This window comes from Myotis nattereri (assembly GCF_964212035.1).
Source record: "Myotis nattereri genome assembly, chromosome: 2".
In the NCBI taxonomy this organism is placed as follows: Eukaryota; Metazoa; Chordata; class Mammalia; order Chiroptera; family Vespertilionidae; genus Myotis; species Myotis nattereri.
In genome coordinates, this window is record NC_138076.1 from 197,087,683 (window position 1) to 197,111,023 (window position 23,341).

General features: G+C 40.1%; 1 protein-coding gene across 1 annotated transcript in view; it reads right to left on the minus strand.

The window, feature by feature from the left end:
• Nucleotides 1-22,966, minus strand: part of CDK17 (cyclin dependent kinase 17) — a 91,798-nt gene extending 68,832 nt beyond the window's left edge. Inside the window, exon 1 of the mRNA XM_081084457.1 lies at nt 22,350-22,966. The gene's annotated coding sequence lies outside the window, so the exon portion shown is untranslated. The remainder of the gene's footprint in view (nt 1-22,349) is intronic.
• Between the last annotated feature and the right edge of the window lie 375 nt (nt 22,967-23,341).

Consider the following 23,341-nt stretch of genomic DNA (forward strand, 5'->3'; position numbering starts at 1 on the left):
GGGTATAAATTCATTAATACTGAATTCTGCAATGTATTTTACTCTGATCAACTTTACTCACATATTGAGGGAAATGGGAAAGTGTCACTTAATCACAGAGAATGTTCATAAAGTATCTGGAGCATTAAAATGCTTCTCAAGGAGTCCAAATAGACCCCCTGTATTGTGGTTCCAACTACATCTACAAATATGTTATTTTACCAAGGAGAAAACATCTTTTTTTTAATATATATTTTATTGATTTTTCACAGAGAGGAAGAGAGAGAGATAGAGAGTTAGAAACATCGATGAGAGAGAAACATCGACCAGCTGCCTCTTGCACATCTCCCACTGGGGATGTGCCCGCAACCCAGGTACATGCCCTTGACCGGAATCGAACCCGGGACCTTTCAGTCCGCAGGCCAACGCTCTATCCACTGAGCCAAACCGGTTTTGGCGTATCTTATTTTTTTTTACACACATTTAATTTTTTATTTAGAAATTAAAAAGTGGCAGAATAAATTTCTTGTTCTAAGTATGTTACTACAATTAAACCTTTCCTGGAACCCTACTGTGTACTTAACTTCTGTGTACATATTTCACTACCATTACTATCTTTCTGATATCCTCAGTGAAATAAAAGGACAAAGGCTTCTATTTTTTTTACATCCAAAAAATTTGATATTAAGCCAAATTATTTGATTGTAAACTTCTAAATTAACACTATACTTTATCCCTAAATTAAAACATTCTACAATACCACATCACCTCAAAATGAACTGAACAGGAATGTCAGTCTACAAAAGTGAAAAGATGACACTTCACACGGTGACAAGTGATGGCTTCACTAACGTAAAGACATTCTGTGAGGATCAACAAATCATCCACTCTTTTAATTACCTCCTACCTCCAACAATAAGAAATTTAAAGAGCATTTTTAGGAACCTCACTTTCACAGAAAGAATTATGTAAAAATATACATCTAGATATTTAGAAGGTCACATTCTTGTAATTGTAAGAATGAAACTTCAACTCCCGTCAAAATAATTTAATCCTGTATCACATGACACATTTTCAAGTACCACCAAATAAAGGATTATGCATTGTCTTTCATGTTTTCAAAATACAAATCTCACAAAATCTCCTACTTTCTAAATATTCATGCAGGTTTTCTTTGAGAATGTTCTTAACATACTTGGCACAAGGTAATTATAAATTTGCTCTTCATGTTTAAAGAAAGTAGCCGAAACCGGTTTGGCTCAGTGGATAGAGCGTCGGCCTGCGGACTGAAGGATCCCAGGTTCGATTCCGGTCAAGGGCATATACCTGGGTTGCGGGCACATCCCCAGTAGGAGATGTGCAGGAGGCAGCTGATCGATGTTTCTCTCTCATCAATGTTTCTAACTCTCTGTCTCCTTTCCTCTCTGTAAAAAATCAATAAAATATATTTAAAAAAGAAAGAAAGAGAGAAAGTATGTAGGCAACCTTCTAGCCTTTCACTCCAATAGACATCTGAATTGGACAACTGAATATGCTATTTTGTCATTCTGTAACTGATGACACAATAATAGTTTATCACATTAAAAAAAACTAACACTTTATCAAAGACAAATTTTACTGGATAGCGGCCAACTTTCCTTGGCAACATGTTAAAAATGCCAGCACTCATCAAACTTCTGGTAAAGTTTTTATTTGGTGAAGGGAAGGGCTGTTTAGGAAAAAAAAACCAAACTTTAAAACAGTCATCAGTTTGTTTTGAAGATATTGGAAATACCTCCACAAAAAGGTTTTTCCTAGGGCTGAATCATTTAACAGTTGACCTCAAAATTTAAAAACTATCATCACCTTCAGGAAAGCCTTCTTGTGATCTTGGAGGAGAAAAAAAAATGAATCCTCTATCACATTATTTGCTAAATAGAAAATTAGAAACTGCTCACATACCAATCTAAGAGGGAAGGAGCGTAACAATGAGCCCATTAACAAATTCACTTAATTTACTTCTGTAAGATTTACAGGATAAGATTTCAATCAAAAGATTAAGAAAATTTGAACCTAACTAAACTCTATAGCCACGCTTTTTTTCCTCAAAAATTTTCATTTTTACTTCTAGTATTTTCTATTCTACTAATTTTACTTATTTAGGAAACCTTGGGATATCAGAAATAGGAGAATTGAAGCACTAAATTAGATTAACACAAAATGAAGAAAAAAGAGGGTAAATGTGTACACACATTACAAATGACAAATTTTTTTAGGTTCAAAGAAAGGTTTTCTGTGAGAATAAAAATACTTGAAAAGAATAATACCTGAATTAACCAGAATTCTGACATCATGATGCTGTTCTGTAACCTGAATGTCTCCCTCAGGTGAAATTAAATAGACTCTATTAAATCAAAGATTGAGTATATGGACCTAGATCCTCTCTTTGCTCAGTCTTGATCCTCAAAAGCTGAGAGATAACATATATCTACATTTAATGAACACCTTTGGTGAAATGTTAATTACATACAACTTTAGAATAGGTGGATAAAGGGTTTACAACATACAGAAGTCCACTTGGGGTAGCAGAGATTGAGAGTAAACCTAACATAGACTCAAATCCTGATTCATATGGGCCTTGGGGGGAGTGAGAAGTATGACACAGAGAGCCACCTTAGTTTCTTCTTTGAAGGAGGGACATAACAATACCTCAAAAGGATGTGAAATCTAGAATGTATGTATTGTGCCTAGCCCATAGGATGCATTCAACAAACGTGAGTGCTTCCACTATACAGTTCCATATTATGAACAGCAAATATATACTATATATAGAATTGCAGGCTGCATGCCACTGACCTCCTTCCTTCGATCACAGTGAAAATTAGAAATTAAATAGCTTTTATGGGGTGATGTGGGAGCAAGTTGGTAAAATTATTTCTAAGCAAATATTCTTAATAATTTCAAATAGCTACCCAGCAAGCAAAACTTCCTACTAGGAAATTCTTAAGTGAAGAATGTCATGACAGACTGAACGGCTCCGTAAATAACCAATAACGTGCGCACGCACAGCACTGCTGAGGAAAAACCGCCACTGAAGCCAACAGGTCTTTCTCCACCAGGCACGCAGGCCTCTGTGTTCTCACCCCACCACTGCCTTCAGCCACATCTCAGGGACACACATATTCCCGGTTCCCTTCCAGCCTCTCTGGCCACTCCTCTGCTGGTTTACGCACACACAGAAGGAGCGGGAAATGAGGGGGTAAACGGAACAGGCACAGAGAGACAGGCAAAGAGACAGACACCAGCATAGCTGTTCAGTACTAGACAGAACTCTGAAGGCCCCAGTGTTTTTCTTCTCTCTCTATGCTTCCTCCTTAGGCAAACTCAGCTAGGTACATGGATTCAATCTAAACAACAACTCCCAATTTTCTATTTCTGATCCTTTTCCATCTCTTTTCTAAGTTACAGACTCATATCCAACGGCTTATTTGGGTACCTTGAACTCCTTAATTGTCAAAGTTAAGCCTCATTCCTAGGGGGAAAAAATCAAATGTCAAATTCCTCACATAAGAGAATGTACTATCTTTGTAGATGGGCCTAAGAATTAGACTTTTTATAAATACACTAGAGGCCCGGTGCACAAAATTCATGCACCTGTGGGGCCCCACCCCCTAATATTCATGTATTTATGTTTATGTGTGTATGTATGTATATATTTTTGTTGTTGTTAATCCTCACCTGAAGACATTTTTCATTGATTTTTAGAGTAGAAGGGGAGGCAAGAGACAGAGAGAGAAACATGGATGTGAGAAAGACACTTCAATTGGTTGCCTCCTGCACATGCCCTGACCAGATCGGGCCAAAACCGCATGGATGACAGGACCGACTGCTGGTGGCCCGCTCGGGCTCAGGTGCTGAGCGTATGGCGATTTTCTGTTTCTGCTTCCACTTCTGTTAGAGGTCCCACTTGTAGAAGCTATAGATGTGGGCACAGCTCACCTGCTGGAACGGCCTCAGCCCCACAGAGACCAAGTGGCCAGGGGGAGGCAGACGTTCAATGCCTGAGCTCAGGGTGCGAGGGGGGGAGCATCAGGGGCAGGGCTGGCAAGGGGGAGGGGCCAGAGGTAGTTGGGGGGGCCGATTGGGCCCAGATTCGGCCAGTTGCCCGTAGCAGTGCGTATCATAGCGACCAGTCACTCCGCCGTTCCAATTGCTGGAATTCATGCAAGAGTAGGCCTTCCTTCCCCCGGCTGCCAGCACTGGCTTCTCTTCGGCACCCGGGACCCAGGCTTCCCTTGCAAAGGTAGGCCCCACTCACCTGCCGCAGCCCGCTGGTCAGGGCCTGGGCCTCCCTCTGTGGGGCGATCATGGAGCAATGGCCTGCACCCGACAAATTGCATCACACCCGCATCGGCTGGCCTGGCACCAGTGGATGTCATAGTGTGGTTCCGGATGGTCATTCAGATGGTCTGGATGGTGGTTCCGCTGTTCAGCCATTCGGTTTTATTATATAGGATAGACTAGAGGCCCAGTGCATGAAATTCTTTAACTGGTAGGGTCCCTAGTGGCTGCTGGCCAGGTACTCCCTCTCCCTTCCCTCAGCTGGCCCCGCCCCTGGTTGAACTCCCAGACAACTTCCGGTGGAGGGGACAATTTGCATACTATGCTTTTTTTTGTTTTTGTTTTTTTTTAAAATATATTTTATTGATTTTTTACAGAGAGGAAGGGAGAGAGATAGAGAGTCAGAAACATCGATGAGAGAGAAACATTGATCAGCCGCCTCCTGCACATCCCCCAGTGGGGATGTGCCCACAACCCAGGTACATGCCCTTGACCGGAATCGAACCTGGGACCTTTCAGTCCACAGGCCGACGCTCTATCCACTGAGCCAAACCGGTTTCGGCCATACTATGCTTTTATTATGTAGGATTTTCAAGTTCACTGGTATTGAATAGGCATTGAGAAATTAAACCATCTGCACCCAGAGTTTACATCTACATTAACATCACTGTCCAGCTGTCTTCAACTACAAGACTTTACTATTCCAGGAAACCCTTGCCCAGGCAGATAAGAGCTGCAAATAACTTCATTGTTCATTTCAGGAACTTTCCCAAAACCCCATATAAACCAACATCAGACTATTCAACTTTTCAATAAAGAGCAGTAAATGATTGTTCACTTTCCAAGACTTTGAGAAATCTCACATCAAAACCCTTGCTTTGCTATGCTATCAATCCTAAACCACTATATCATGATCATTACTAATTCTATTCAAGTTCTTGCATTGAAATACTTGCTTCAAAGACTCCATATTCTCAACAAATGTCCCTTTGCTCTCCCTTTCTACTTTGCTATTCTTCTCTCTCTCTTTCTCCCTCCCTCCCTCCCTCTCTCTCTCTCTCTCTCTCTCTCTCACACACACACACACACACACACACACACACACACACACACACACACACTTCACCCCATGGATCCTACTAACTCTGTAAAGGTGGTACTCTCCTTTACTACCCTAACCAATAAACTTACCAGTTCCTTTTGGTGGTATTTACCAGGAGCCAACATTCCACATCATACCACATAGTTTCCAAAATATTTGTCAAAATTCATCTCAGCACTACCGGTTTCATCAGTAGTTTTATAAAAAAAGGTTATAAGAAATCTTCACCCTACATTAGGCAGCATCCACTGATATTACTGGTTCCAGTTTCTTAATGAGTACTAACATCAAAGGGGCCATTAAACCAGTAAGGAGTTCTAAGGAAGATGGGAGCTAAATTACAGACAGGTTTACCAATCTAAGCAGGAGTCTTAGGAGAAACAGAATGGGGGGAAAATGAATTAATATGTACCAATACACAACACTAATAATCAGTAGAAGAAAAAAAGGACTGTTAAATATGTTAACAATGAAAAAAACTTTAAAGAAGTTTTCATTACTGTAAAATTATTTTTAAATCAAGATTTGGAATTTAGACACAGTGAAATGCTAAATATGTTTTCTAGAAAATTTGAGACTTCTAATACACCAATAATAAGTACACAAGCATTTATGTTCCTTTAAAGCACCTATAAATGAGTGGAAGGAAGGATTCAAATTTTAAGATCTAAATGTAAAAAAGGAGACCACAAGTACTGGCAGAAAATATGAATGAACTCCTTATAATCTTGGAGTAGTGAAGTTTAACTATATTTCAAAATCCAAAAACATAAAAGAAAAAATTATTCTACCATATGGAAAAGGAAAAATTCTACGTTATAAAGATTCTAAATATATAAAATATATTACAAATATATATATTACAAATATAGGGCTAGTCTCCCTATAGAGAACTGAAACCAAGAAAAATATTACAACCTAATGGAAAAATAAACCAAGAACGTGAGAGTTCAAGAGTTGGTGGGGAGTAGGTAAGTGCCCATTCAACATATAAAAACACTCAATGTTATTCATAATGAGAGAAATACAATAGTCTGAGTTACACCAGTTCTCATCTGTCAAAGTGGCAAAATTCCCAGTGTTTGACAACACATTCAGCTGGTGAGGCTATGGAAAAATCAGCTTCTCATATATTCAGGTAGTAGTACAGAATGACAATTTGGCTACATCTAACAGATTACAGAAGCATCTACCTTTCCTAAATAAACATTCTATTTTTTAATAGTTTTCAATTTACAGAAAAATTGCAAAGATAGTATGCCACACACCTATTTTCTACTATTAAGATCTTGTATTATTAGTATGGTACATTTGTCACAATTAATGAACCAAAACTAAAACATAATCAACTAAAGTCCACTCTTTATTTATTCCATTAGTTTTTACCTAAAGATGAGAGGGAAAGGGTGCGAAAAGATAAACCAAAGAACTCATCTTCATATATGCATAACCCACGGACACAGACAATAGTGTGGTGTAGGCCTGGGGGTAGAGCGGGGACAGGGTGAAGGGGGTCAATGAGGAAAAAAGGGGGACATCTGCAATACTTACAACAGTGAAGATTAGAAAAATAAAATAAATAAAATAAAATTAAAGCAGGCCCTGTGGCCAGTTTTTTTAACTTTGATTTTTTAATATAACCCAATGCAATTTTCTACAATCATCATTTTTAAATAAATAACTTACTAGTAAAATTATGTTTTCAAAAATAGTATTTTTTAAAAAAAATCTTTGTTGAAAGTATTCACACAGAAAAACAGACTTCCTTGTTGTAGGTGACCATGACAGTTTTGAGCAGTGCTGCTCATGATTTTCTAAAATATCACTCAACTAGCATTTGTCTTGTGGTGTTTTTTTGTGTGGTTAGACTGGGGCTATGGTTTTTTGGGAGGAAGATCATAGAGGTGAAGTGCCATTCTCATCACTTCATGCTATCAACATGATTTATGACTGTTAATGTTAATTCTCTTAGACTGTTCAGGCTGCTAAAACAAAATACCTTGGACTGCATGGCTTATTAACAACAGAAATTTATTTCCTACAATTCCAGGGGCTGGGAAGTCTAAGATCAAGGCCCCTGCAGATTCTGGGATCTCTTCGAAGGGAACTAATCCCATTCATGAGGGCAACACCCTCACAATGTAAGCACCTCCCAAAGGCCCCACACCTTCAAATATCATCATATTGGAAATTTGGTTTTAACATATGAATGGACACAAACATTTGATCTATACTATTAATATTACATATTGATATGCTGGGGCAGACTGGCAGACCCTGAGTGACGGACGGATGATTACTCTGACACACGTTTCTGTGAAAGAGAGGGCTAAGGGACTGCCTGGCTAAAGGAATCAGACAGCTCCTTTGCCTACCTCCTTAGGATTTTATTGTAGCAACAGCTTGTACTAAAATTAACAATTAGATACTATCAGCAGGGTAAGCATCCTTGAGAAGACACATGCATCTGTAGTGTCCTTTAAGCAAGGACGGTTTGAAGTCTAAATATAAAAATTCTAGTAGAACACCTGGGTGCTTAGACTTGTTTGGAAAAGTCAAGGCAGGGTCTGCTGCCTTCAGCAAGGTCCCCCTAGAGGCCCCCGACCTTTCGAATATTCCTCCTTACAGACTTTCCAACCAAGTCCCGTGCTTCCCCACTTATATTTATAGCATCTATAATATATTTATAGATCGTATTCATAACATATAAAAGGCATATAAAATATATAGTATAATATTTACAGTATTAAACTTTGATCACATGGCTGACATAGTATTTGTCAGGTGTTGCTTATGTCAAGTTACCCTTTTCCCGATTTTTCTACTCCTTAAATGGGGAGTATGTTATACCTCCTTGAGAGATGAGTATCTACATAAATTATTTGGAATTATTCTGCACAGGAGATTTGTCTATTGATTTTATTTATGTATTTACTTATATCAGTATGGACTCATGGGTATTATTTTGTATTTTAATTAAAACCCAATACTATCTTATTTTGTTGCTCAAATTATTTTAGTATGAGCCATTGGGAGCTCTTTCAGTTGGCTTCTGTGACTCTTTTACAAACTTCATTCACTGTTTTGTTTGAATACTTCCTTACTTTCCAGCATTACATTTCCAGTATCCAGGTTCACCTTGCACAGCCCTGGTTCCTTTATGGAAGAATGGTATTAGAAACTAAGAAACGGGCACCAGGTATGCTCACTGCTACTTGGGATGTTGTTTCTTCTAAGCCCTCTCAGCTGACAGAGCAAGGAAATACACATGTGTACAGAAACATTTATCATTAACTTAGAAATCCTTGCTCTTAGAATCTAATTTTTTTCTGCAAGTACAAAATACTATATGTATGTTATTCATTCGCCATTGTAATAGGAAAAGGTAGGAAACAATCCGAGTGTCCACACAGGACTGAGTGACTAAATCATATACCCATGCAAGTACTATTCAGCTGTTAAAAATAAAGAACTTCATCTAGATACTAGAGGCCTGGTGCATGAAATTCGTGCACTCAGGGTGGGAGAGCCCCTCAGCCTGGCCTGTGCCCTCTCGCAGTCCAGCAGCCCTTGGGGGATGTCCAACTGCTGGCTTAGGCCTGATCCCCTTGGGCAGCTGGACATCCTTAGCGCTGCCAGAGGTGGGAGAGCCTGGCTTCTGGCTGAGTGGCACGACCCGTGGGAGCACACTGACCACCAGGGGGGCAGCTTCAGGGGGCAGTGCTTGTCATAGCGACTGGTTGTTCTGCCATTCAGTCGATTTGCCTATTAGCCTTTTATTATATAGGATGAAAAAAATCTCCAAAATAAAATATACATTTGTTTATATTTCCAAAGAGAAACATTGGAAGATTACACATAAGAAATGCTTATCTATAAAAATATATCTAATACTAAATCAAAAAGATGTAAAAACCTAAATACTCTATAACCACTGAAGAAACTAAATTGGTAGTCAAAAATCTTCCCACAAAGTAAATGACAGGGTCAGATGATTCCGCTGATGAGTTTCATCAAACTCTCAAAGACCAAGAATTTCAATCTCAATTTCAAATAATAGAAGGAACACTGCTCAATTGATTTCACTAGGTTAGCATAGTGTTTGATCAAAATCAGATAAGAGTACTATAAGAAAAAAATTATAGGATAATCTCTTCCATGAACTAAATGTAAAAACCCTAAACAAATATAAGCAAATTGAAAACAGAAATATATAAAAAGATTTATGAAAGAAACTCATTGTTTGCAAATGATATGATTGTATATATAGGAAATATAAAAGAATATAGTTTTAGCATTTTCTTCAAAAGGTCTTACATTTTATTAAATTTTGGAGATTTGCTACTTTTTTAATGTATAAAAAGGATACTAAACTTTATATATCAACAAAAGGGGAATATTTTAAGATTATAACCATTGCTAGGGAATTTAGATAAGAATATATTTTAAAAATAATTTTCCAAAACTTAAAATTGAGTTCATGCAGTAGAAAACAGTAAGACACTGGGAAGCTTAACAAGCAATCATGCTCTGGCAGTTGTTTGGAGCATCCTACCATGCCACAAAGGGTTGTGGGTTCAATTCCTGGTCAGGGAGCATACCCATGTGGGGAGTTCGACACCCCCAGTCAGGGTACATAGGAGAAGCTAAATTCAATAAAAAACATATCCTCGTGTGAGAATTAAAAAAAAAAAAAAAAAAGGACCAGTCACAAACCGTCAGCTATGCTTTCCCAAATAAGGTAACTGCTTAAGCTATACCAATCAAATAATTTCCTTACTTTGCTTCCACATCTTCTATATAAAAACCTTCCCCCATCTATTGATGCACTACTAACAACCTTTGGCTTAGGGTTCCCCAATTTGGCCTTTATACATAAACCTAAGAAAAACCCCCAAAATATAATAAAACTAGAAAATTCAGTTTTTAAAGAGAGAGAAAAATAAGATGGAATGATGGAAAGTTCTAATCAATTTGCCTTAACTTCAAATTTAATTTATATGTGACTGGTTCCTCCCCTTCACACTGCTAACCTCCAAAGTGTTTCTAAAACTCAAGGATTGCCTGGAACATTTATAAAACCCAAACTCAGAGATTCCAATTCAATTGTACAGGGACAGAGCTTGAGATTTTACACACGCAGGCAGGTATGCACTTCTAGCTTGTTTGTTTGTTTGTTTGTTTGTTTGTTTGTTTGTTTTAAATCAACAAGAGTGCTTCTGAAGTTCAGGTTAAGGCTATTGACCTAGAAAAATACAAAATAATAAACAAAAATGTAAGATAATAAATAGCAAGCATCCAAGCAAATTTGATAACAAAAAGATAAAATGCAAAACCAATTTCTTCTTTTGATGGATAAGTTATATGACCTGTTATTCTACTTTAACTTCAGAAACCTGAGTCACAAACAAAAATCATAAAACAAGGAAAGCAAATACTGTCTAGACTATTAAGATGTCAAACAAGTGGTACAGTACAGGTCTGAAGAAGGGGAACAGAGAGGGTACAGTTAAAAGAAAAATTTGAGTATCAATGCGCTCCTCAGGAAGATTATGACAGCTTTATTTCAAATTGGTCATTAGGTAAGAAACAATGAATATGCTACATTATTTAGTCCACTAGTCTATACTAACTACTCCTCATCCGCCAATACACCTCAAGGATGCACTTACACCCATTAGTAACACCAACTCACCAATACATTCATTCTCAAATTCGGAGAGAATAGGGAGGCATTACTAGAAAATCTATGAAGTATGCACAGTTCAAAAAGCCACAGGAATTATTTTGACATTTTGATTCAACTGTCCTTGTGAATCACTTATTTAGACATTCACTGACCCGAAGGAATGGATCAGCTAAACATTCTAGTACCATTACCAACAGTTCTCCCCATTATATTTCCCATAATATAACTTTTATTACTCTTTAACTGTGTGAGTACCCACTAGGTGCCATGTACTTTGCGAAGTGTTTTACATGTTATCATTTCATTTAATTCTCACAATCTCATGAAGTAGGTTCTAGCATTTCCCAATTTTATCGAAGAAACTGACCCTTAAGAGTTCAAGTAACTAGCTCAAGTTCACATGGATTATCATTTACTATTGAAGCAGTCTTTATGGAAAAAACAAACATATAACCAATTCTAAACTTTATATAATAAAAATGAGAGCTGTAGATTTTTTCCAAAAAACAAAAAACTATACCTAAAATAAAAACTGTTGTCAACCATTTTAGACCTTTTGGGGAAGAAAAGGGATCAGAGAAAAATAGAAATGTAAATAAAAATATATGGAGAAAATGGAGGGTCAAAAATCCATGCTCATAAACTTATGAACAAAAATTACTGCAAAATACTGTTCTGAAAGTGATAAAATGTAGGTAAATAAAAATCATGACCTTGAAAAATTAACTGATATAAAAAATTTAATGTTTTAAGACCATATCATAAATTGAGGAATATGAAAAACCACAAAATCTCACAAATTATAAAAACTCATTTTTAAAATGTCACATCTCAAATGTTATCAAGCCATGCTGATTTCTAAAACAAATCTAGTTATATAAGAATCTACTATAACAGAGGTATAAGTTAAAGCTCAATTACAAAACTCAATAAAATGTCTTTAACTTAAAAATTAGACTAGTTTTTATTTAGTTAATCCCAATAAAAACTACGCTCCTAGTTAAACTCTCAGGGTAACAGGAAAACATTAAATATACTGTCTATCCATTTGAGTGCAACTCTGTAATTCACTTCAGTAAATGCATTTAAGTCTAATACTATACTATATAGCTAAAGTGTTAGATTTTATTAATAAAATTTTAGCAATTAAACCAAATTTTACTCGATTATTGACCAATGTTTTTAGACCTTATGAAATAATTTACATATAATTTGTAATTTTATATTTCCAATTTGTCAAAAAATAACAAGTTAGTACAGCTTATAGGTAATTAAAAAGGCCCAATAAGTCCTGGCCAGTGTGGCTCAATGGTAGCATGTGAGCCTGTGGACCAAAGAGTTGAATGTTCAGGGGCATATACCTGGGTTGCAGGTTTGTTCCCTGGTCCCGGTGAGGGTGTGTGCAGGAGGCAACTAAGGTGTCTCTCCACATTGATGTTTCTCCCTTTCTCTATCTCTCCCTCCCTTCCACTCTCTATCAATGGAAAAAATATCCTCAGGTGAAGATAAACCACAAAAAGAGGCCCAATAATGCTCTAAATTGGCCTATAAACTGCTTCCAGATTACTCTCACACAAGTAATGTCTATGAGTACTCCAATACTCAAAAACCTTTGATGGATTTTTATTTTCTACTGTATTGAAATTAATTCTTGGCTCTTTCCAATGTAGGCCATAATTAATTTGACCCTAATTTACTAACTCAATGCTGTTTCTCCTAATCTCATCAATTCATTCATGCAATTGAATGAGAAATAATTTGGGGAATATACCAAAATTAAAAAAGCATAGTCCCTGTGAGGCATAAAGCCAGCCAAAATGGGAGAGATTGGTAATTAATTACAGTGCAATGTGTCAAGTACCATCGTAGACATAAGTGTTATAGCCAAATTACCATAACTCTGCCAGAATGGATCAAAGACGACTTCAGAGTAAGTGACATTTATCTTTAAAAATGAGAACTTATCTCCAAGTGTCACAGCACTGTAATATCAAGACATTTCCTCATCTTTGTATCCTAGCACTGACCATAGTGCTAGTACAGAGTATGAAGGGCACTTGAGATATAGATGGATGGATGGATGGATGGATATCCGGAAGGAAAGAGGAAGGATAAAAGGATAAAAAGGCATACACAAATATAAATATACAGAAAGAATGAATACTTTTTAACCTAAAATGGGGAAAAATCAAAAGTGGTAATCCAGATGAAGTTTTCAAAACCCTGACATATGAAAATGATGATAGGAAAAGATAAATATAAAAGATATTTAGGGAAATAAAATCAACAGGATTTGGTAACTGACTGGACTGAAGCGGGGGGGGGGGGGGGGGGTGGGGGGGGGAGCACCTTAGAAAAACGTAAGCTGCTGCAAGTGGTTAGGCTGATGGTGCACTCACTGTGATTAGGAATGGAGGTAGGGCACAATAAAAGTTCAACTTAGGTAAGGGAGCACTGAGAGGCAATATCTGGGAAGTATAGTTAGAAAGGAACTCAGAAAAAAAGGTCTGGATTGAATAGAAATAAAGATGTGGAGCTCGTCAGCATATAGGTGATAAAAACAAAGCACTAAATATGGATGAAACTGTCCAAGGAACATGTAAAATCTAAGGGTTGGGCCAAACACAGAACATCCCAGGCAACCAATACTGCTGTTATGTCATATTATAATACTGCCACATTTAATTATATTTTTATAACATTTAGAGGTACTAAACACAATGTTGTGGACACAAGAAATGCTTTAAAAGTACTTACTGATTACACCCCTGAGTAAATTGGAAAATCAAATTTATTAAGTAAAGTAAAGCCATAAATAAAGGATGTCTTAAAAATAATTCAGCAAAACATGCTCAAGGGGCTAAAGGAATCCAAAATTTACTTCAAAAATCAATTTACTTAAAAAAAATCAATGAAGCGCAAACCAGTTAAAATACTGAAATCTGGAGTTATGGTACGTTCTTTTAAAAGTCTATTTTTAAAATAATACATATTAATTAATTTAAAGGATAATGCCTCTAAATTTGGAGTGTTAAGAGTCCCAATATTATCAATATTTACCAAGCTGTTTATATCATTTGACATTAACACACACTAATAACAAATATTAACCACTAACTGTAAGAATATGTAGCAGTATTACATATATCATTTGAGAAGAACCAAATGAGTTAGTAACTAACCTAAAATATAGTAAAAAATAAATTATTCTAGGGTCCTTTTCCCATTCTTTACAAATACTCATACAAAATTTAGAGTATTCTTGAAAGTACTTACGTACACTAACAAGTAATTAAACGAAAACAAGAATATGCTATTAAAAGGTTGACAAATCTTTTAAATTAACTTTTATGACAACAAAAAAGAAAGCAAATCTTTGTTTTTCACTTTAATGGACTACTGTCAGGTCAGTAAAATTTTCTGTTGTTTAAATGTGAACAAGAAATAAGATATATATCAACAGTTGGGGGTTAAAGGGGGGGATGAGGACACATTTGTAATACCTTAACTAATAATAATAAAAAAAAAAGATATATATCAACAATATTAATTTGCAATTTTTATATCATAAGGGTTGGTTCTCAGTATAAAAAAATATGCCCCAAAATGCACAATCTGGTTTTAGTTCCATTTTTCAGGGATATATAACCATATATCAATAAAAACACAATATCAAAATTTACAGTTTAATTAAAATACGCAAGCAATACCAAAACCAATAGGCAATTATACATATATACATGTGGACATAACATTTATCTACTTTAAGGCAAAAATTTAATCCAATACTGAAGTAAACTACACAGAATGCCTCTGGGCTATCTTCTTTTTTATGGTATATGCTCAAATAATGCAAACTAATTTTAACACATGAAAAAGCAAAATAAGTAAACATATAAGTAAAAATAAACATATTTGTATCACAAGGCCAAGTATAATTTTTCTTTTGCTTTTCAGCACCCATATTCATTTTATGCCCATGATAAATCCATGATTAAAAATAACTCTACAAATACTTTAAATCTTTTTAGCATCTTGATTTTAATTCATTTTGAGGTATAAATATATCCTCCCTTATGCATTTTGTATAATTTGATATTTTTATGAAGTAGAAAGAGAATTTAAAATCTAATTTTGATGAACTTTTAAATTTACCACGTTTTAGACCTCTCTACAGCACTCAACAATCACATCCCCCTAGAGCAGTGGTTCTCAACCTTCCTAATGCTGTGACCCTTTAATACAGTTCCTCATGTTGTGGTGACCCCCAACCATACAATTATTTTCGTTGCTACTTCACAACTGTAATTTTGCTACTGTTATAAATCGTAACGTAAATATCTCATATGCAGGATGTATTTTCATTGTTACAAACTGAACATAATTAAAGCATAGTGATTAATCACAAAAACAATATGTAATTATTTATGTGTTTTCCGATGGTCTTCGGCGACCCCTATAAAAGGGTCATTCGACCCTTAAAGGGGTCTCAACCCACAGGTTGAGAACCGCTGCCCTAGAGGCAGTGTAACATGGTTTGAATGCCCAAACAGAAATCTTCAACCTGAAGACAATTACTTAACTAAGGCCTCTGCTTCCTCATTTAAAAACAGCCACAATCAATAGAGAATGAAAGACCCAAAGCACAGCTTTAAAAGAATGTACTTTGTTTCTTACTAACAAATTAGAGTACTTGGTAGTAATAAAAAATTTCAAAAAGCAAGAAAAAAAATACAGGCACAATACCTACAGCAAGCATGTCAAACTCGTGGCCCACAACAAATATTTTTGCGGCCCAGGCAATATAACGGTATATAAGAAATGTTTTAATAAAAATTTTTTAACTTAATTTTTACAATATCCTGTTATACATAATAATGAACTACAATGTTCACTAATGACTGATTACTATAATCATGTTGCTTGCATTTCCCTTACACACCTTACGCACATGCACACCATTTCTCTTCACTAATTCTAGCAGCAAACATTTTAGCAGCTGATTGCCAAGTCATTAGTCTTGTACTGACTTGTTTGGTGTGCGCAACAGGAAATTTTTCACTTTTGGAGAACAAGAAAAATAGGTTTATTTGCATTACGCTTATTAATTTGTGCAGTTATTCAGTGTCTGGTAAGTTAATGTTCAAGAAAAAATATTATTTTTTATTAAAATGTTCTATTATTTTATGTTAATGATTACTCATTTATTTCAGCCCTTTGTATTCAGCATGTCTCTATCAAAATAAACCTACGTTTCTATGAAAATTGAAGCTTTTTTTTTTTTTTTGCGACCCACATAAACTTAAACCTTGTTTATTTGGCCTGTGTTAGCCTTTTGACATGCTTGACCTATAGAATGGGCTTATTGTATTTAACAAAGTAACACTTGGCAATAGTACCTACCAAAAGATATTAAATAAGGTTATTTCTTTCACATAGCTTATATCAAAACATTTTTTTCAATAGATTTTTATTCATTACAGAGAGAAAGGGAGAGGGAGAGATAGAAACATCAATGACGAGAGAGAATCACTCATCAGTTGCCTCCTGCATGCCCTCTACTGGGGATGGAGCTCGCAACCCAGGCATGTGCCCTGACTGGGAATTAAACTGTAACCTCCTGGTTCATAGGTTGACACTCAAACACTGAGCAACACCAGCCGGACCAAAACATGATTTTAAAAGGAGACTTTGGAGAGCACGATAATTTTCACTCATCCAAATATGCCATAGATCTGTAAACCATTTCAAATACAGTATTTAGTATCATATGTTACTGCAGAGCACATTATATACAACTAGTGGCCCAGTGCACGAATTCATGCACCGGTGGGGTCCCTCTGGGTGGCCTGCAGGGATCGGGCCAAAACCCGCAGTCCAATACTGCCTGCATCTCCTACTTGCCGCTCCCACTCATCCTGGCCCCACTGAGCCTGTCGCAGGCTCGCGCCCAATCAGTCCTCAATTGGGAGAGGCTCGAGCCACTGCAGCAACTCTCGTCAGCCATGAGCCCTGCGTCTGGCGCCCTCCCAAAGGGAGTGGCCTGCGGGATCCGGTCAAAACTGGCTCCCTGACGTCCCCCAAGGGGTCCCAGATTGCAAGAGGGTGCAGGCCAGGCCAAGGGACCCCACCGGTGCGATCAGGACCAGGGAGGGGCCGCAGGAGGGCTCCAGGGCATATCTGGACCATCTCACTCAGTCCCGATCAACTGGACCCCAGCAGCAAGCTAACCTACCCGTCTGAGTGTCTGTCCCCTGGTGGTCAGTGTACGTCATAGCTAGTGGTTGAGCGGCCTTAGCATATCATTAGCATATTATGTTTTTTGATTGAACAGTTGACCAGTCACCAGACAACCAGACACTTTGCATGCTAGGTTTTTATTATATAGGATAGCACTCCATCTACTAGATTTATAGATAGACGTGTGTTGATTTTCCAATCTGGCCAACAGAGTGAAAACAAGCCAGAGTGAAAAGGTAAGCCATACTCAGATATATTCAATACATTTTGCTGGTCATTGGCAATTCCTCTTTTCAGGTCAATATTCTGCAGATATCAATGCAATTACCAACTAAAAAGCCTGGGAGCAAAATAATAACAAAGAATCCACTCATGACAAAATTCTTGGCTTATTATTATAAACATTTCAGAATTATTTTTTTATAGCCACTCTAATAGGTCCTCTTCCTACCACTTCAAAGAAATTACCCACATTATAGATCAAATGCTAGTAAGCTGAACAGATTTTCCACCGTAGGCAGTTTTCTACCTCACACATAATGATATGAACTGTTAATTTCAAAGCTCATTTTCAAATGCCATAAACTTATTTTTTAATGTTCATTTAAAATGCAAAATTCCTAAATCAGTTTATAAACTGCATTTTAAATAACTCTTTCCCATGTAAAAATTTAAGCGAAAATTACACATTTAAAATTCAGGGAACATAAAATTATTCTTCCTTCACATGTATGCAAGAAGGCAATTTTTTAAGTAGATAAAATACTCTAAAGAATATCTAATAACCTGGATTTAACATGTCTCCATTTTTTTTTTTTAACAATACATTCATTAAGGAAGTATCCACCGTGGAAGTATAAAAGCTTTATAAGAGAATGCCATAACATGAAGCTATCCACACTAATAAAAGACAAAGATGCTAATTGACTGTACATTTGCTACGCCCAAGCCACGCCCACCAGCCAATCAGAGCGACTATATGCAAATTAACCCAACCAAGATGGTGGCGGGCAACCACAGAGCTGGAGCAAGCAGGAGGCTTGGTTGCCCCGGCGATGGAGGAAGCCAAGCTTCCCACCCGCCCTGGCCGGCTGTGGCCTCCGCAAAAGGCAACAAAGTTTCAATTATATAAGATAAATAAATTCCAGATACCTGCTTCCAGCCAGCCTCCACTGGGAGCTTGGTTGGCTGGGGGGTGTGGCCAGCCTGCAAACAGCCATCAGCCACTCACCCAGGCTGGCCAGGCACCCCAGCAGGACCCCCATCCTGAAGGGTGTGTGGCCAGCCTGAAAATGGCCCTCAGCCCCTCACCCAGGCTGGCCAGGCACCCCAGCGGGACCCCCACCCTGATCCGGGACACCATTCAGGGCAAACCGGTCAGCCCCCACCCATGCACCAGGCCTCTATCCTATATAATAAAAGGGTAATATGCAAATTGACCCTAACAGCAGAGCGACTGGGAATGACTGGTCACTATGACACACACTGACCACCAGGGGGCAGATGCTCAATGCAGGAGCTGCCCCCTGGTGGTCAGTGTACTCCCACAGGGGGAGCTCTGCTCAGCCACAAGCCAGGCTGATGGCTGCCAGTACAGTGGTGGTGGTGGGAGCCTCTCCTGCCTCCTCAGCAGCACTAAGGATGTCCGACTGCAGCTTAGGTTTGCTCCCTGCTGGCAAGTGGGCATCCCCCGAGGGCTCCCGGGCTGCCAGAGGGATGTTTGACTAACAGCTTAGGTCCAATCCCCTGGGGAGCGGGCCTAAGCCAGCAGGTGGTCATCCCCTGAGGGGTCTGACTGCAAGAGGGCGCAGGCCAGGCTGAGGGACCCTCCCAAGTGCACAAATTTTTGTGCACTGGGCCTCTAGTAATTTTTATAAAGACTTGAGAACAGTAATAATGATTCAAAATGTAGTGCCTTATAAATATTCAGGGCTATTAAACAATATGGACACTACTATCTTCACTACTGAATATCTAGCTCAGTTGTCATTATAGCTTCCATTGTCCACAATAAAGTATTTGTAGTTTTATAGTCATTCATTTCACCCGTAAAAAAAAAAAAAAGGAGATAAATTAAGAAAAAAACAAAAGCCTTAACAGCATAAAGTATTTTAAATGCCATCTCTTTCCACCATTAATTGTAGGACTGAATCTATCTGAAAACTAAAAATATCAACAAATATATCCATTAAAATCTGCATAGTCAACACAGCTATTCTGCTACAGACAAAATAAAACTTAATTTCTCTTTTTTTTTTTTTGTATAACCAATGACTTATTAGAACAAGATTACTGGTGTACAAAGCTTACCATACAATGAATCAATTCTTCTAATTTCATCACTCTTTACTACATATCTCTGTTTCCTACTAGTAACCAGAGAACATTTGGCAACCTACACTGTTTCAAATACCTAACACTAAAAGTTACTTTTTTGGGCCTGAATCCAAGGATGAGAATAAATCACACATTTTACAGAAGCTTCTTTTAATAATAAACAGATTGGGATATTAACAAGACTTTAATTATTCATATACTTTTTCTCTGATTGTAAAAGTATGTGAAAATCTGAAAAATACTGAAATGTATATATTTTTTATCTACCGATAAATCTTTAACTTTTTGGTAGATTACCTTCTAGTGATAATTAAACTTCTATTAGCTAATCCAGCGGTTCTCAACCTGGGGGTCGACCCTTTCATGGGGGGGTGGGGGGGTGCCTAAGACCATTGGAAAACACATATATAATTACATTGTTTTTGTGATTAATCACTATGCTTTAATTATGTTCAATTTGCAACAATGAAATTGGGGGTCACCACAAAATGAGGAACTATATTAAAGGGTCGCGGCATTAGGAAGGTTGAGAACCACTGAATTCTAACCAGACACTAATAAATATGGAGGAAAAAAAGTGTATCCTCGATAAATAAATGTTATATAAAACATCAATTATTAATGATATGAACTGTTAATTTCAAAAACATCACAAATATGTTAAGTGGTGGTGACTGGAAGGGGTGGGGTTAGAGAGTCCCACAATTCAGACATTGGTTCCTAAACTGAAATCCTTTCACAATTTTTACAGTGTCAACATTTTAATGGTAGCAAGCAACAAGATATGACTGTTCTTACGCAATATCAACACTGATGCCCTGCATCAAACAGGCTTTACTTTTATTTTCTTTCCATTCACATTTCAATGATTTTATTTTTGCTGTAAAAAAAATCAATAATACATTATATCTGCATAGTAATCTTAAAACAGATAAATTCAAAGACTGAGCTATTTTCTTTAAAGCCCCGCGTTTAAATTGTTAGTGTTTCTGGCACATGAGATGGTTTATCAGATAAAAGAATAACACTTTTTCTATTCCAATATTCTCTCATAAAAACAAGAATACTGTATTCCCTAAATATAGCCAGTTTTTCCTTTTGATCCAACTGTTGTTTATGAAACAATGTTAGAATTATAAAGACTAAAATGTCTTCATTAACAAAACATCATCCCAACATTTCATAAGCCAGCTACTTAGTATCAGAAGAACAAAACCAATGAATGGTATTACCACGAGCTAATTTTTTCCCTTAATATTTGGTTGAACCTTGTTTCTAGCTTAAAAGGAGGATTTTCCTCTACTCAGGGCATCAAAGGTCTTAAGATCCCATTCATTCTCTTCTGCCCAATGATTAACAAATAAACCTAACATACAGTAAGTCAGCTTTGTTCCTCTGACCTTCTTACACAAGCATCCCTTAAAAGAAATTCAGAAGCCATCAGCAAAGTTTGAGGAAAGAATTGTCCTGTCTCTAACTCAAGCATTTCCTGCCAGTGACAGGTCGGGCTGCTAGGAATACACGTTGCCGACCCTCGAAATCGCCAAAACTCCCAACAAAACTGGCCACTTTTGTATCTAGGAAACTAATTTGCCCACTAAAGAGGTGCCAGGCCATCACCAGCAACGTGTCTTTGGTAGACATCGCCATAAAAAGGACGGACGAGCGCCACACATTGCAGCCAAATGCTTTTGCTTTTTTTTTTTTTTTTTTTTTTGAAGAAGAAGAAGAAGAAGAAAAGCTAATTGTGAACGGCCATGTGACACTGTAAGATCCCAGAAAGGAAAGGGTGGGAGGAAGAGAGAAGAGTTCAAGGCAGTTCAGGGTCACAACAAGCTCAGGCATCCTGTCATTAGCAAACGTTCCCCCAGCTGAAGGCAAAACACCGCTTACCCGAAAAGGAGCGGGTGAGCAGCAGGGGGAGAACGCGGGGAAAACCGCAGGCGAGCCGCTGTGGCCGCGCGGGGGTGCGGGGCGGGCGGCGATCGGAGCTATCCAGCGGGGCGAGGGCGCCCAGGCACTGGGCACCGAACGCCGAGGAAGGCGGCTGCGATGGAGACAATACTTGGCAGTCCCCCCCATTCCCCCTCCTCTTCGGTCCCTGCCGTTTCCCACCTTCCCTCCACCTCTGCTCGGGACCAACCCTCGGGGGTGGGACCCGACAGCGGGAGGGCGCCCCGATCTTTGTCTCGGCCCCGCGCAGGGCCGCTCCCCTCCGCCCCCGCCTCCGCGCTCCCACCCGCGCACACCCCCCGCGTCTCCAAGGCGCCCGGGGCGCCCCGGCCCGCGTCCCTTCCTGCCCCTCGGGGCTGCGCCGCCACCCCGCCCCGGAGACCTTTGTGTCTCGGGGGACTTTCTGCCTCTTCCCCTCCTCGGCCTCGCGGGGAGCCGGCCTCCCCCGGAGACCAACGCGGCAGCCAGCGCCGAAGGCGGCGGCCCGAGGCGCCTCTCGCCGAGGAGCCCGACAGACATCCCGGCCCCGGAAATGCCTCGACGCCCCGAGGCCCTCGCTGCACCCCAAAGGCGACCGGCACCCGCGAGCCCGCCGCGCCGCCCTCCCGCAACTTCCCGGCCGGGCCTGACCCCCGCCCGCCCGGCCCCCCGGCCCCAACGCCTCCCGCCCCGCAGCCCCGGGTCGGCGGGCAGCGGGGGAAGCCCGCGCCGCCGCCGCCGCCAACTCACCAGCAAGTGCGGGGGCCGCGTCCCGCGGGAGGCGAGGCGAGGCGAGGCGAGGCGCCCGGGGAAAGCGGCGCCGCCGACGCCCGCGGTGACCGGATGCAGGTCCGGGTCCCGGCAGCTGGCAGAGCGAGGCGCCTCCGAGGCGCAGGCCTCCCCGCCGCGGCCGCTGCCCACTCCGCCGACGAGTCCGGAACCTCGGGAGGGGCCGCGCGGGTCCCTCACGCGTTGCCAAGTCCCCGGGTCAACATGGCTCCCGGGCCGCGAGCCGCGCGGGCGGCCACTAATCCCTCGGAGGGGCCGCGGGATCGAGGCGGGCGGACGGGCGGGCGAGAAGCAGGCGCCGAACCGGCGGAGGCGGTGGCCGAACGCGGGCAGCTTCTCGGGGGCCGGACGGCGAGGAGCCGAGACCGCGGCGGCTGCTTGGCTCGCGGCGTGTGCGTCGCTTTCTCACTAGGCGGCTGCGGATGGACGCCTCCGCCTCTGCCCCAGAGGAGAGCGAGAGCGAGCGAGCGAGAGAGAAAGAGAGAGAAAGCGAGGGGGGAAAAAGGACTTATTGGAACGATCCAACCAGCGGTGGCGGAGAAAAGCGACCGGCCGCCGAGCTCTCCCCACCCCCGCCTGAGACGCTCGCTGGGGGCAGCGCGACCCCTGCCGGCGGCGGCGGGTGGAGGCGGGGCTGGCGGGCCGGGGGCGGGGCCTGGCGGGCAGGGCGGGGTATCCCCGGAAAACCCCCGAGCTGGGGGCCTCGGCCTCGGCGGCCGCCTCCTGGACCGGCCGGGACCGGGTAGGAAGGGCGAGAAGACCCCGCGGGACTGAGAAGCCCAGGCAGCAGGGTCTGTCCACAGCTCCCGGGGAAGAAGTTATCCGAATAGGCCAGCCCCTTCCTCTTCCTCCCCCCCAGCCCACCCTCCAGCCCCCACCAAAACAAAACCCTTGCTTTCCATTATGCTAGTAATTATGTAATTAAGACACCCTTGCCGCAGTCCTTCACTGGT